This window comes from Armigeres subalbatus, chromosome 2 (assembly GCF_024139115.2).
Source record: "Armigeres subalbatus isolate Guangzhou_Male chromosome 2, GZ_Asu_2, whole genome shotgun sequence".
Lineage (NCBI taxonomy): Eukaryota > Metazoa > Arthropoda > Insecta > Diptera > Culicidae > Armigeres > Armigeres subalbatus.
The window spans coordinates 104,925,345-104,938,193 of NC_085140.1; the positions used below are offsets into that span (position 1 = coordinate 104,925,345).

The following is a 12,849-nucleotide window of genomic DNA, read 5'->3' on the forward strand; positions in this document are numbered from 1 at the left end:
CTCTGGAAAAATGAAGGGAATCGTTCGTAGATACTAGAAGTGAACTTCGCTACCTTAGCTCATTTATCCGGAATTGGATCAATTTCGTGAGATTGATTCAATATGTTTTTATATGATTCCAAAACTAAATGCGCCGTTTGTGCTATATTCGTGATCCGGGCTACCGCGGGTTTGCAATATTTAACGACGAGAAGAAGAAAAGTTCGAGAAAACGCTGAATTTCTTCCGCGGAAAGTGATTTTCGTTCTGCCAAGATGGCGCTTGCCGGTCCTACTAGAACCTCAACTGCCACGTCTGCTGTTATGCCACTGTTATGTATATGACCGCTGGTTGGAGACGCTTAGAAATTTCATTTCGGATCTACAAGGTTGCTCAGACTGACGGGCGAGATTACCTGTTGCATTTCATGGGTGGTCAAACGTACGATGTTTTGTGCAATAAGTTGCAGAACCGTTCCTCGGAAACCCGTTCATACAACGACATCGTTGTGCTTCTAAAAGCACATTACAGTCCGGTGCTACTGGAGATCTTGGAAAACTACAAATACATTTGTAGGAAGCAGTTGGGCAAGCGCTGTGCAACTACATAACGGACCTCGAAAAACTGGCACAGACATGCAACTTTGGTGCCCATTTGGAAACTGCCATCCGGAATCTGTTTGTTTTCGGATTACGGAATCGTACCATTCAATCCCTTTACTGGAGGCACGTGATTTGACTTTAGAGAAAGCAAAGGAAATCTCATTCAGCATGGAAATGTCACATAGAGGTACTGGCGAAATGCATGGCACGGTTTCTAAACCGGAGGTTTAATTTCTGGAACAAGGACGTCAGAAGAAGAAGAAGATGAGTACGAGAATGTCGGCACCGAAAACAAAGCTTGCTACCGATGCGGAGATCCAGATCACTTTGCCAACAAGTGCAGACATTAGTCAACCGTGTGTAATTACTGCAAACGCAAAGGACACTTGGAGAAAGTTTACCTAACGAAATTACGTGGCAACCCGAAGGAGAAAGCTGTTACACACCACATTGAAGACTCACATGTAATCAAAAATGTCTTTCACCTGAGAAGCATACTGGGGTTTGCCGACAAATTCATGCTGGATCTAACGATTGATGGGAGGACGCTAACCTTCGAGGTAGATACTGGATCACCGGTTTCCCTAAATAGTTCCCACGACCAAAGACGGTACTATTCACCCGACTGTTACAAAACTGGTAAGTTATTGAGACACCGATATTAATGTTCTCGGGATAATTCTGGTTAATACACATTCGAACGATGATGCGCTCACACTACCTTTACATGTGACGGAGTCTAACAGACATCCAATTTTGGGTCGTGGCTATAGATAGTGGACTATATAGATGAGCGAAGATAAATCCTCTGTCTCCAAACGAACTGTCAAACGTGTCTCCAAACGAGCATGATGTCACGATTTCAATGGAAACGTTAAGGGCTGTGACGTCATATGCGCGTGTGCACGGGCAAAAAAATCGACTCAGCCATGCTTTCGCTCATCTATAGATTCTACTATCTATAGTCGTGGCTGGTTGCTTCGATTAAATATTCACAAATTTTCAAAAATTGATTTGTCACAGGCTTATTTGCAGCTCGAAATCCGAGTGGAGGACAGCACGCATACCGTGCCAATCGTGAAAAGTGTGAGTTCCTTTCAAGCCAAATCGATTACTGTGGCTATTCAGTGGTTAAGCGTGGTATCCATAAACTATCATCGAAGTAGATGCAATTCAGAGTATGCCTGTTCCAGCCGATAAAGATCAAGTACGTTCGTTTGTCGGGCTTGTTAGTTACTATGGTCGTTTCTTTCCAAACCTTAGCACAATTCTTTACCCGCTTAACAATCTTCTCAAAGATGACGTACCCTTTTCATGGTCAAAAAAGTGCGACGAATCGTTCAATTTGGTGAAGAAAGAGATGCAGTCTGATAGATTTTTGGTCCATTTCGATGCTAATCTTCCTCTGGTACTTGCGACCGATGCTTCCCGGACGGAACTGAGCGCCCACGTCAATACGCCTCTCAGACATTGACTCGCACTCAGCAAAAGTATTCGCAGATTGATAGGGAAGCTTATTCCATTGTGTTCGGTATTCGCACGTATTATCAGTATCTGTTACGCTGGTGACCGATAACAAGCCAGTTAGCCAAATCTTTTCAGAGAACAGAGGCCTTCCTACTATATCCGCAATGCGTATGCAGCACTACGCTGCTTTTCTCCAAAACTTCGATTACAAGATTCGATACCGCCGTTCTTCGGAGCATTGCAATGCGGATGCTATGTCACGTCTGCCGGTTGCTGTGACCGATTCCGAAAGTGAAATTGAAGAACCTGATGCAATTGAAATCAATTCCATACAAAGCCCTGCCATTAACTGTAGATGAGTAAGGTTCTGCTACACTAGCAGATAGTAGCGTACGGGAGTTAATCCGTGGATTGAGGACAGGTAGCATTGTTGAATCTAAGTTTCGATTCGCAGTTAGCCAGGAAGAGTTTGGTTTGCAAAGAGATTGCATGATGAGAGGTATTCGAGTGTATATTCCACCGTCTCTTCGACCGCGAGTCCTGAACGAATTGCACTCGATACACTTTGGCGTATCTAGGATCAAGTCGTTAGCGCGAAGTTATTGCTGGTGGGAATGTATTGACAGCAACATAGAGGAGCTTGTCAAGAACTGTGCTTCATGCTAGGCAACTAGATCAAACCCACCAAAAGTTTCTTTTCATTGTTGGGACACTCCGTCAGCTCCATTCCAACGTGTTCACTCCTACTCGAAATGACCTGATGTCCATGTTGTAAAAAATATGACAACAGAAACTACGATTAGAGCTTGTCGACAATTTTTCAGCACATACGGTATTCCATTAGAATTCGTTAGTGAGAATGGTCCACAATTCACTTCTGCGAATTTCGTTCACCCTAGTATGCCAAATGGCCAATCTGAAAGATTCTTAAAGCCATTAAGTGTGATCGATCCGAAATTCATGCAGAGCTGTGCTCTATATTGATGTCGTACAGGACAATAGGAAAAGTTCGTGAGTTAGAAGAAGGTTCAAGAGTTTCCAGGACAATAAATGGGAGTTCGGTATTATTCAAAAGCGATTAGGAAAATTACATTACCTTATCTTGCTTGATGATGGCCGGGTTTGGAAGCGCCACATAAATTAGCTACGAAACATTGGCCAAGGGGTTGTGAGCTCTTCAACGTTTGAACGTTTTGCGTGCGGTGATCGGTCTGAGGATGTTCAAGGCCAAAATGTCGCAGTAACTTCGTTTGGGCCAACAGTTCGGCAACTGTAAGCAGCACTGGAATTTCTCATGTTCAATTAGAGATGTCACGCGATGTTTACATATCTGCCCCTTTCAATATCTATAGAAACGCGAAGGATGAATGGCATGCTACAAAAATCTCAACAAATACTTGTCCCGTGACAGGGCATGAAAGTGTGCAATATCTGCTTTATTTTTGTGTTTATTACAATTTTCAACTCGGTCAACGAGCACAAGGTGGTCTAAACCTACACCTCCCGACGGTCAAAAGCCGAAGCTTGTTGACTAACCGCTGCATTCAAGAAATCGACGCCATGCCATTCTACAAATCCATTCTATTTCCCAATGACCCCGACCGGAACATTGTTCCAACTGATCTTCCTGATCTCAAGATAATTAGCCAAAATTACAGACAGCTTCCCTTACACATTCGACAGAACCCTTCTTCAGAACTCATATACCGTTATTTTATGCAGCAAACTGAAATACCTAGAGTGGAACGTCTTCATCCAGAAGCCAACTGGCGAAGAATTTGGCTGACTCTGCGCTGGAGTCCCTTTACGTCGATGGAAAAGAGTAACTTGTATCTGATATTGAATGAAAAAAGTCCACACAGAGAGCTTTTACACACCATTGGGCGAGCAGATAGCAACACATGCTTACACTGTAATGCAGCTGTAGAAACTAAGCGACACAGATACAGTGAATGCCAAAGAGTTCATGCAGCATGGGATCTCCTTCAACGTAAAATAAGAGAAACTTCGGGAGGCTGGAGAAGACTAACATTCAATGATCTTCAGCGGCCATCCTTGAGCAGAATAAGTAAACCAAAAAGAATAATTATTCTCAAACTCTTCATCAATTATGTTAATTTTCTAAACGATAATGTTAACCAAATAGATGTAGGCGCTCTTGAATTCCACCTAAATTGTGAATTAGAATAAGTGTTTTAGAAACTTCTGACTTGACAAAATAAAACAACTTAAAAAAATCAGAAGGGTTATGTACAAGACACAACCGCCCAACGTAAACTACGTAAGGCAGTTTTGTTTATTGGATTGTAGTGCCATCATGAATGAATATTTTTAGAAAATTTATTTGATTACTTATGTCACTGGTTTCGAACAAAACTAGCGTATCTTAAGATATGAAAATTGTTGGATTCGACAATTGTTTTAAAAATTTACTATGAAAACCCAAATTTATTCCTCAGTGGTAATAATGCCTTTAATAATAATGGTTTTGAAGCATTTGATGAAATATTTCAATAGAAGAAGCTCTAGATGAGCATCCTCTTTTCCGTTTGCAACATTTGTTATTCAGAAATATTCCAATCATTGGCATATCTTGTTTTTCGTGCATCACTAGAAATCATAAAATGTTAATCATGTACTAAAACCAAATTAATTTGGTTGTGATGCGCGCGAGTTGCGGACAGGAAAAGAGGGTGTGTGTGTTATTACAATCTAACTCCCACTGTCTGGCAGTGTCACCAGTGTTGGTAAAATCTCAAAATCTCAAATCGCATCGGCGATTCAAACCATGCGTGAGTCAAATTCCATCAGAATCATGGCCCAGAGATTTGCTCATGATTCGAATCGCAATTTGCATCATTGCATGAAATTTACGTGTTCTTCATTGTTGAATGCATTGAATTAATTGTTTTTCGTCTAAAACAATGGCTAATAATTGCATATATAAACAAAACATACGCCTCGATTGCGTTTTGACGCTTTTTACGAAATATTTTTTCGGGGAGTAAGCGAAGCGATGCGATTCTGGCCGAGAAACTCAAGCGCTCCCTTACAGAATCGCAGGCGAGCTAGCTTCAGATTTGAGTATGATTCTACCAACACTGAATGTCACCATGGATAAAATATTCGTGCAACCATTTTATTAATATCATTGCAAGACTTTTGAATCAGGGAGCAAGAAGGTGATATCTCTATTGTAACTCATATAGCCCGTTTCAAGAACGTATGCGTTCCGAAGCTTTTGTCGTGTACAATAAGTACCGCATGTTTGCACCCACGTATTATAAAAATATTTTAAGTGCATTCACACTTCCTGAATCAAAGTTAAATCTTTCTGATTCAGTCGCGCATTTAATCGGACAAAATATTATTAGGCCGATTTAAATATTTTTTTTAAATATGTCTCCCCTCCCCTTCGGATTGTTTTGCTCAAAATACCAATTTGAGGGCAACAAAAAAAAATTCCGGTAAATTTTGAGAACTTTTAAAACGTTCTTTAACAAATCCGAGAAGTTTCTTTAAATTTTTTTTTCCATTTTAAAATTTATTTATTACTAGCAGACACGACGAACTTTGTTTCGCCTAAAATTGATTTATTCTCTGATTAGTTCTCAAGTTATGCAGAAAATTTTGGTTCATTTGTATGGGAGCCCCCCTTTCCAGAAAGGGGAGGCGTTACAAACCACCACAGAAACATATCTTTCCTTCCAAAACCTCCTCACGCTAGATTTGTTTCCATTTGCTTGATCTCGAGTTATGATTTAATTGGTGTTACATTTGTATAGGAGCCAGGTTTCAAAGAGAAGAAGGGTCTCGAACCATCTTAAGAACCTTCCCCGGCCCCAAAAACTTCTGCATTCACATTTTCACGCCGCTCGATTCAGTAGAAGAAGAAGAAGATTACCCCCTCCCCCTTGACTTTGCGGAGACCAGTAGACCTTGACCTTGCGTAGACCATAATGTTTAATAAATATGTGTAACGGCCTTATTAATTTTCAGTTTGCAAAAAGAAAAGCTCAACATTTTTCCAAAGTCGTTTTTTAATATAAACATGTTTGTGCAATTACATTGCGATGATTGCATTACTAGCAAGGGCATTGGCATTGATAACAATTGATCGTCTCATGCCTGCACAAACATGCCCCTATCTGCATCACTTTTTATACACCATGCACTACATTACGCATTTTTGTTACATTTGTTTCGACCGCGGTCACTGCTCCGCTCCGGCTCCATTGTTCTACCTTTTGTGCGAAACACCGCACAAAAAGCAGAGTCCAAAAGCCAACCGCACTGAACGGCGACGGCCGAAACGAGACTCTTGCGGACAAGAAAAGAGGGTGCTGCCAAAATGATCCGATACCCTATTTTAACGTTCATGATCCAAAGTTTCAATATAATTGACAAATTGGTAGAGAATTTCCGAGTCGATTGATATATAAATCTCAAAAATCCATCGGAAGATAGAGGCGCTATTGAAGTTCAAAATCTTACATGATTTCGTGACGGTCTCGAATTTGGAAATTTTCATTTGTCACCCTGTATCCGAGTCTTCCCCTTAGACGTAGTTTACGTCAAAAATCAGCAAATGATATGAAGCAGCGGAAATGCACGTACCTATATCTGAGGATTCAAGTGTTACCATTTACTTGAGTTATACGAACTCATCTGCAATACTGTGGACACTAAACTATCAATTTTATAATTACCATTCAGTTTGTTATTAGTGATGCAATTTTCTCAAATCTTGCGTTTCTCGGATTGTATATTTTACCAAAGAATATGCCTACATCACGTTGTATGTAAATAATAGAACTTCACCATGTTGCAGAATCTTTGCTGCCGGATGACTGTAAGTTGAAGGCTGTCTCGATGGTCTCAATCGTTGTATATATACAACATGACAAAGGGTATTGTCGATGCATAAATCACCAGCAGAACTAGCCGACCGCGTTGTACCCAAGCTGCAAGAATGAAACACTGACAGCAACCGATTTTATTGCAAGCTAAGCTGACTGTTGAGAATTTTAAGTACCCTTGCGGCGTGTGGTGGCCACTGCACGGGCCCCAGGCCGCGCCGCCACCACTTCCCCTTCAAGTAGTGTATTCCTGTTTCTGCTCGAAGGCATTTAAAAAAACAAACACGATTTGGGACGAAACGATGATGATGATCGACCAGTCAGTCAGTGGACAGTAAGTTGAAGGCATAACATCGAATAAGAGCGAGGGACGCAGGTTTCCTTTTTTATTGAGAGCCGTTCCATAAATGATACGGATCAACAATGATAGCCGTTCGCAGTACGTACGATAGATAATTGAAGGGTTTCATTCGCTACATGATTGCAAGTCATATTTCCTTATTTATTTTTATTTCGTTTATTTACAATCACTAAAATTGCTGACAGGATTAATGATTCTTTAGCTGGTTTCTATCATTGCCCGAGGATTTGTCGATTCAATTTTCTTAAACATCTACACTTTGATTATTATGTCAATGATTGCTCCTATCTTACCCATGCAATAGAGCTATACAGGTTCCCCCAAACACACGCGACACGACAATCGCATGGTGACTGCGATTCTGTCGCCGTTGGTATGGAAGCGTAAATGGAGCATTGCCTGCAGCGACCCAACGATAGAATCGCGGCGATGAAATCGTCTATAGGTTTGGGGGATCCTTTAAACTATAGAGGACGATTGTCGCGATGCTTGCATAAAAGGCAATAGGAGACTTTAAAAATGCACATTTTGTTCTGTACTTTTGGCGGTTCACAATTTCCAATCATCAACATTAGTTTTCAAATTTCTTCTTCTATTTACAAGCAGAATCATAAATCATAAAGAGTTTGCAGATAAGCCTATAAATCGAACATGAAATTCCGTTAAATTATGTACATTTAGATCGTTACGTAATGTACTTGCCTTTAAGCAGACCGATTACTGGAGTCATAAAAATGTTATTGAAACAATTAAAAATTTATAGACTTCTCTCTGAATAGTTGCATCCAAATGCCTACCGCTCGTTGGTGCAGCCCCAGATAATAATGATGATGCCAGGAGTTTAGTCAGTTTAGCAGAAATTTCCTAACCTGCGCTGCACCGTCGCCCGCCGACTAGCTGTTTTAATTGTGTTTTGCCGGCTGTAAATACCGCCCATTTACCACGAACTGTTCGAACAGGTTATGGGCTGCCGCTAAAAGTCGTGAAAACCGGGTACTTACGTTTGCAATCACTTCGCGGCATTTTTCGGTGTTCGTCGACATTTTCCGCTGAGAACACCTCTCCGTCAGTGGAACGTTTGAATAGATTGCAGTTTTTTTTCGCTTTTGTTGAACGGAAAATTGCACAGCCACTGACTGGCGGGACTGGATTTACAAAGCGATGATAATATGATAATGGGCTTTAATAGTTACCTCAGCAGAACATTATTCAAACTGGCGAATAGACCAGACACTTGCTGAGATTTCTTGGAAATGTTTTTATTGATTTGATTGGAGAAAATAATTAAATCCACAAAGTATAAATCATTGATTAATTAACCTTGATAACTAATCACACGGGCGACCTCTGATCGAAGATGGTAATCATTCTATCTTTTATTTCTTGCCGGTTTCTTTGAATCGACACAAATGTGGTATATAGAACCACCCTTCCAAAAAGAATATTTGGAAACAATATCAATACAATGAGTTTCAACGGAACAAGACGGTCGGTGCTTAGAAGATTTTTATCTGCTCTCAAGCATTCTTTACATTTCACACATTCCGTAAAAACTGGTCATGAGAGTGCAATGACTGTCGTCGCGTTTCATGACTTTTGTTGTTTGGATCTATGCCTATAGATATATACCTACTAGAATAGTGTTGGGAATTTCCCACAGGCAATGACGTTCTCTGTTCGTGTTTTTAATGCAGTAAGTATAAACCGAAACTGCTTGCGAATCGGATATTAATTACAATGCATGTAAGAGCATGCGGGATGTAAAAGATATCAGCTGTGAGGGGCAGAATATTTAATTGAATCAAGCATCTTATTTGTCTTTCTAATGATTAAAGTAAAGTTGTAATGAAAAGCTTTCATTTCAATAAGTAGCCAATGCAATGTAGGATTACGTAAAGTGTAAATCATTTGAATTGAAATTCTGAATATGCTTACTGACGCTGATCTAAGGGCATCTTTAGTAATGTTACAGTTGTAGTTATACTTCTTCTTCGAATTATAGCTTCTACAACTGTCAAAAACATGAAACGGAATATGCATCTTCAGTAGCAGTTATAAACGACACATGTTTTATATCGAAAATCAAAAACATAATAATCCCAGGAATAAGATGTTAAGGATTGCTAGCGTAATCAAAAGTCTATCGTGCAATTTCAAAAACGGTACATGCTCTTTATGGTGCTTCGCATATAATGCCTTCACAATATATGTTCCAGGTCATCCAAAAAATCTCATCCAAATAGTTCTTGTTGTTGTCATTGATTCCAGGTAGTCTACGAACTCCATATAGTCAAAGTCTGTGGATCAACCTCAGTAAGGAGGAGGAGGCAGTTGTTGAAGAATAAACAAGTTTTGTGACCCCTTCTTGGTATATGTTTGTATTCCAAGTAGTTCTTGTTGTTGTCGTGGGCTCCATGTAGTCCACGAACTCCATAGAGTCAAGGTCTGTGGATCAACCTCCGTAATGGATGCAGATATTGAAAAATAAACAAGTTGTGAGACGCCTTCCTGATATGTGTTTGCATTCCAAGTATTACTTGTTGTTGTCTTGGGTTCCAGGTAGACTACCAACTCCATAGAGTCCAGGTCTGTGAATCAATCTCCGTTATGGAGGCAGTTATCGAAGAATAAACAAGTTGTGTGACCCCTTCTTAGTATATGTTTGTATTCCAAGAAGTTCTTGTTGTTGTCATGGGCTCCAGGTAGTCTACGAATTCCATAGAGTCAAGGTCTGTAGATCGACCTCCGTAATGGAGTGTGACATATGTATAACACATGTCATCATACCCTTTAATAATTTCTCATACTTTCGATCGATGCACAACGAACGCTCAAAGCCGTTATTTGTGATGACAATCTTAGAACAGTAAACTTACCACAGGAGGCTGTTGTTGGAGAATAAACAAGTTGCGTGATTCCTTCTTGGTAAATGTTTGCATTCCAAGTAGTTCTTGTTGTTGTCATTGGTTCCAGGAAGTCTAAGAACTCCATAGAGTCAAGGTCTTCGGATCAATCTCAGTAATGGAGGCAGTTATCGAAAAATAAACAAGTTGTGTAACCCCTTCTTGGTATATGTTTGTATTCCAAGTAGTTCTTGTTGTTGTCGTGGGTTCCAGGTAGTCTACGAACTCCATAGATTCAAGATCTGTGGATCAACCTCCGTACAAGAAGCAGTTATTAAAGATTAAACAAGTTGTTTGACCCCTTCACGATATATGTTTGTATTCCATGTAGTTCTTATTATTGTTGTTGTGAGTTCCATGTGGTCTACGAACTCCATACAGTCAAGGTCTTCGGATCAATCTCCGTAATGGAGGCAGTTATCGAAGAATAAACAAGTTGTGTGACCTCTTCTTGGTGTATGTTTGTTCTCCAAGTAGTTCTTGTTGTTGTCGTGGGCTCCAGATTGTAATGAAGGTAGTTATTGGAGCACAAACAAGTTGTATGACGCCTTCTTGGTATAATTCTCGTATTCCAAGTAGTTCTTGTTGTTGTCATTGGTTCCAGGTAGTCTACGAACTCCATATAGTCAAGGTCTGTGGATTAATCTCCGTAAAGGAGGCAGTTATCGAAGAATAAACAAGTTTTATGACCCCATCTTGGTATATGTTTGAATTCCAAGTAGTTCTTGTTGTTGTCTTGGGCTCCAGCTAGTCTATGAACTCCATAGAGTCAAGGTCGGTGGATCAACCTCCTTAATGGAGGCAGTTATTTGAAAATAAACAAGTTGTGAGACCCCTTCTTGGTATATGCTTGTATTTTAAGTAGTTATTTTCATTGTCGTGGGCTCCGTAATGAAGGCAGTTATTGAACATTACACACTTTGTGTGACCCCTTCTTGGTACAGTAGTATCCCCATTATATCACCCCCTTGGTGAATTTTGGGGTGATAAAGTAGAAAATGTGACAAAATCGGAACAGTTTTTATTTCTAATTTATTTGTTTCGCAAATATGCATCAGTTTATGCCTTGGAAAGGCAAAATACGTGAATGGAACCCGTAATTTATTGTCGAAGAGACTTACAATCTTTTTGACAGGTACTCATAAATGATTCACAATTAGTTACAGGCGGTAAAAGTTACTTCATGAAAATCATTGTTGTTTGCGGCAAATTGGGTCGAAAACGTGATAAAATCGGGAGTAGACAAAATCAGAGGTAGACAAAATCGAGGAGGAACAAAATTGGATCAATACTGTATATGTTCGCATTTCATGTTGTGCTTTTTATTGTCATAAGTTCGAAGTTGTCCACGAACTCCGTAAAGTTAAAATCTGCAGATCAACATCCGTAGTTGAGGCACTTGTTGAGGAATAGGCAATTTGAGTGACCGCTTTTTGCTTCTTGAGTAGTTCTTATTGTTGCCATAGCTGTCTATTCTTTGGAAATGCAAAATGTGAATAAATTGGAATGATACAACTTCACGCCGAGAACGTAAGGGAAAAAACGGGAAATTAGGGTAAAATGCCCAATAGTGGACCCCCTAGTAGCGAAATTTTGCTCTTCCTGGCATAAGGAGAGGAAATTGTCAAAATATTAATTTTGCGTGATGTCTAACATCAAGCTCTGCATCTCCTCTTCACGATACATACATAAAACACTCAAATACTCGACGTTATTCTTTAAAATTAACATTCTAAAGTTGGACTAAATTTGCCCTATAGTAGACCCCCTGGGGGTCCATAACTCGGTCCATAATAGGAAATTGCTTTCCTGTCGACACTTCATTTGATTTTAATGTTTCGTTTCGGGACGTTCTTCTTCCCTATTATGGACCCCCCAAAATATTCCTATAATGGACACTCTCGTGTTTATTTTTTTATAGAATTGTAAAAAATCAACTAATTTTACTTTCCAGAGCATTTTCAATGCATGTAATCAAATCATAGGACTGTAAGGTAGGTTCTCCCGATGGAATTTCATAGCAAAATATTTCCATTGTGCTGTAATAATGAAAAAATGTCTGGAGGGTCCACTATTGGTTGGGGGTCCACTATTGGGCACTTTACCCTATATTAAAGACCCTCAAGCTATTCGTTTAAGGCTAGAAGTCTTACTCCATAAATTTCTAGGATGGCCTTTAGCATATGCCATGAACGCATTTTATTCGTGGACCACAAAGGACAAGTACCAAATTTAAAATACGCTGATGTAGATCCTAATGCCTTACTTCAGGGTTTTCTTGGATGATCATAAACATTTGAAATGAGTGCATTCTATTCTACGTACCATAAAGGGCATGTATAACTATTCAAATAGGCGGAAAGAACTCTGGTTACGCGTGAAGTCCTTGAGGATTATTCAAGGGTTTTCTTGGATAACAATGAACATATGCAATGAAAGTTATCTATTCTATATACTACAAAGGGCAGGTGCCACTTTTGAAACAATCCGAAAGGTATCTGGCCTATTCTAGCATTTTCTTGAAGACCATAAACATATGCAATGGACGTATTCTATTCTATATACCACAAAGGGCGTGTACCACTTTTGAAACAATCTAAAAGATCTCTGATCACGCGTTTAGATCTTAAGGCCTTTTCCAGTTTTTTTTTTGATGACCATGAACATATGCAATGAAG

The 12,849-nt window shown here is 39.7% G+C and overlaps 1 protein-coding gene across 9 annotated transcripts in view; it reads left to right on the forward strand.

Annotated features, from left to right (window-relative positions):
- The window catches only part of LOC134210571 (PTB domain-containing adapter protein ced-6-like), a 182,862-nt gene that overhangs the window by 113,276 nt on the left and 56,737 nt on the right, over positions 1-12,849 (forward strand). The window lies entirely within an intron of this gene.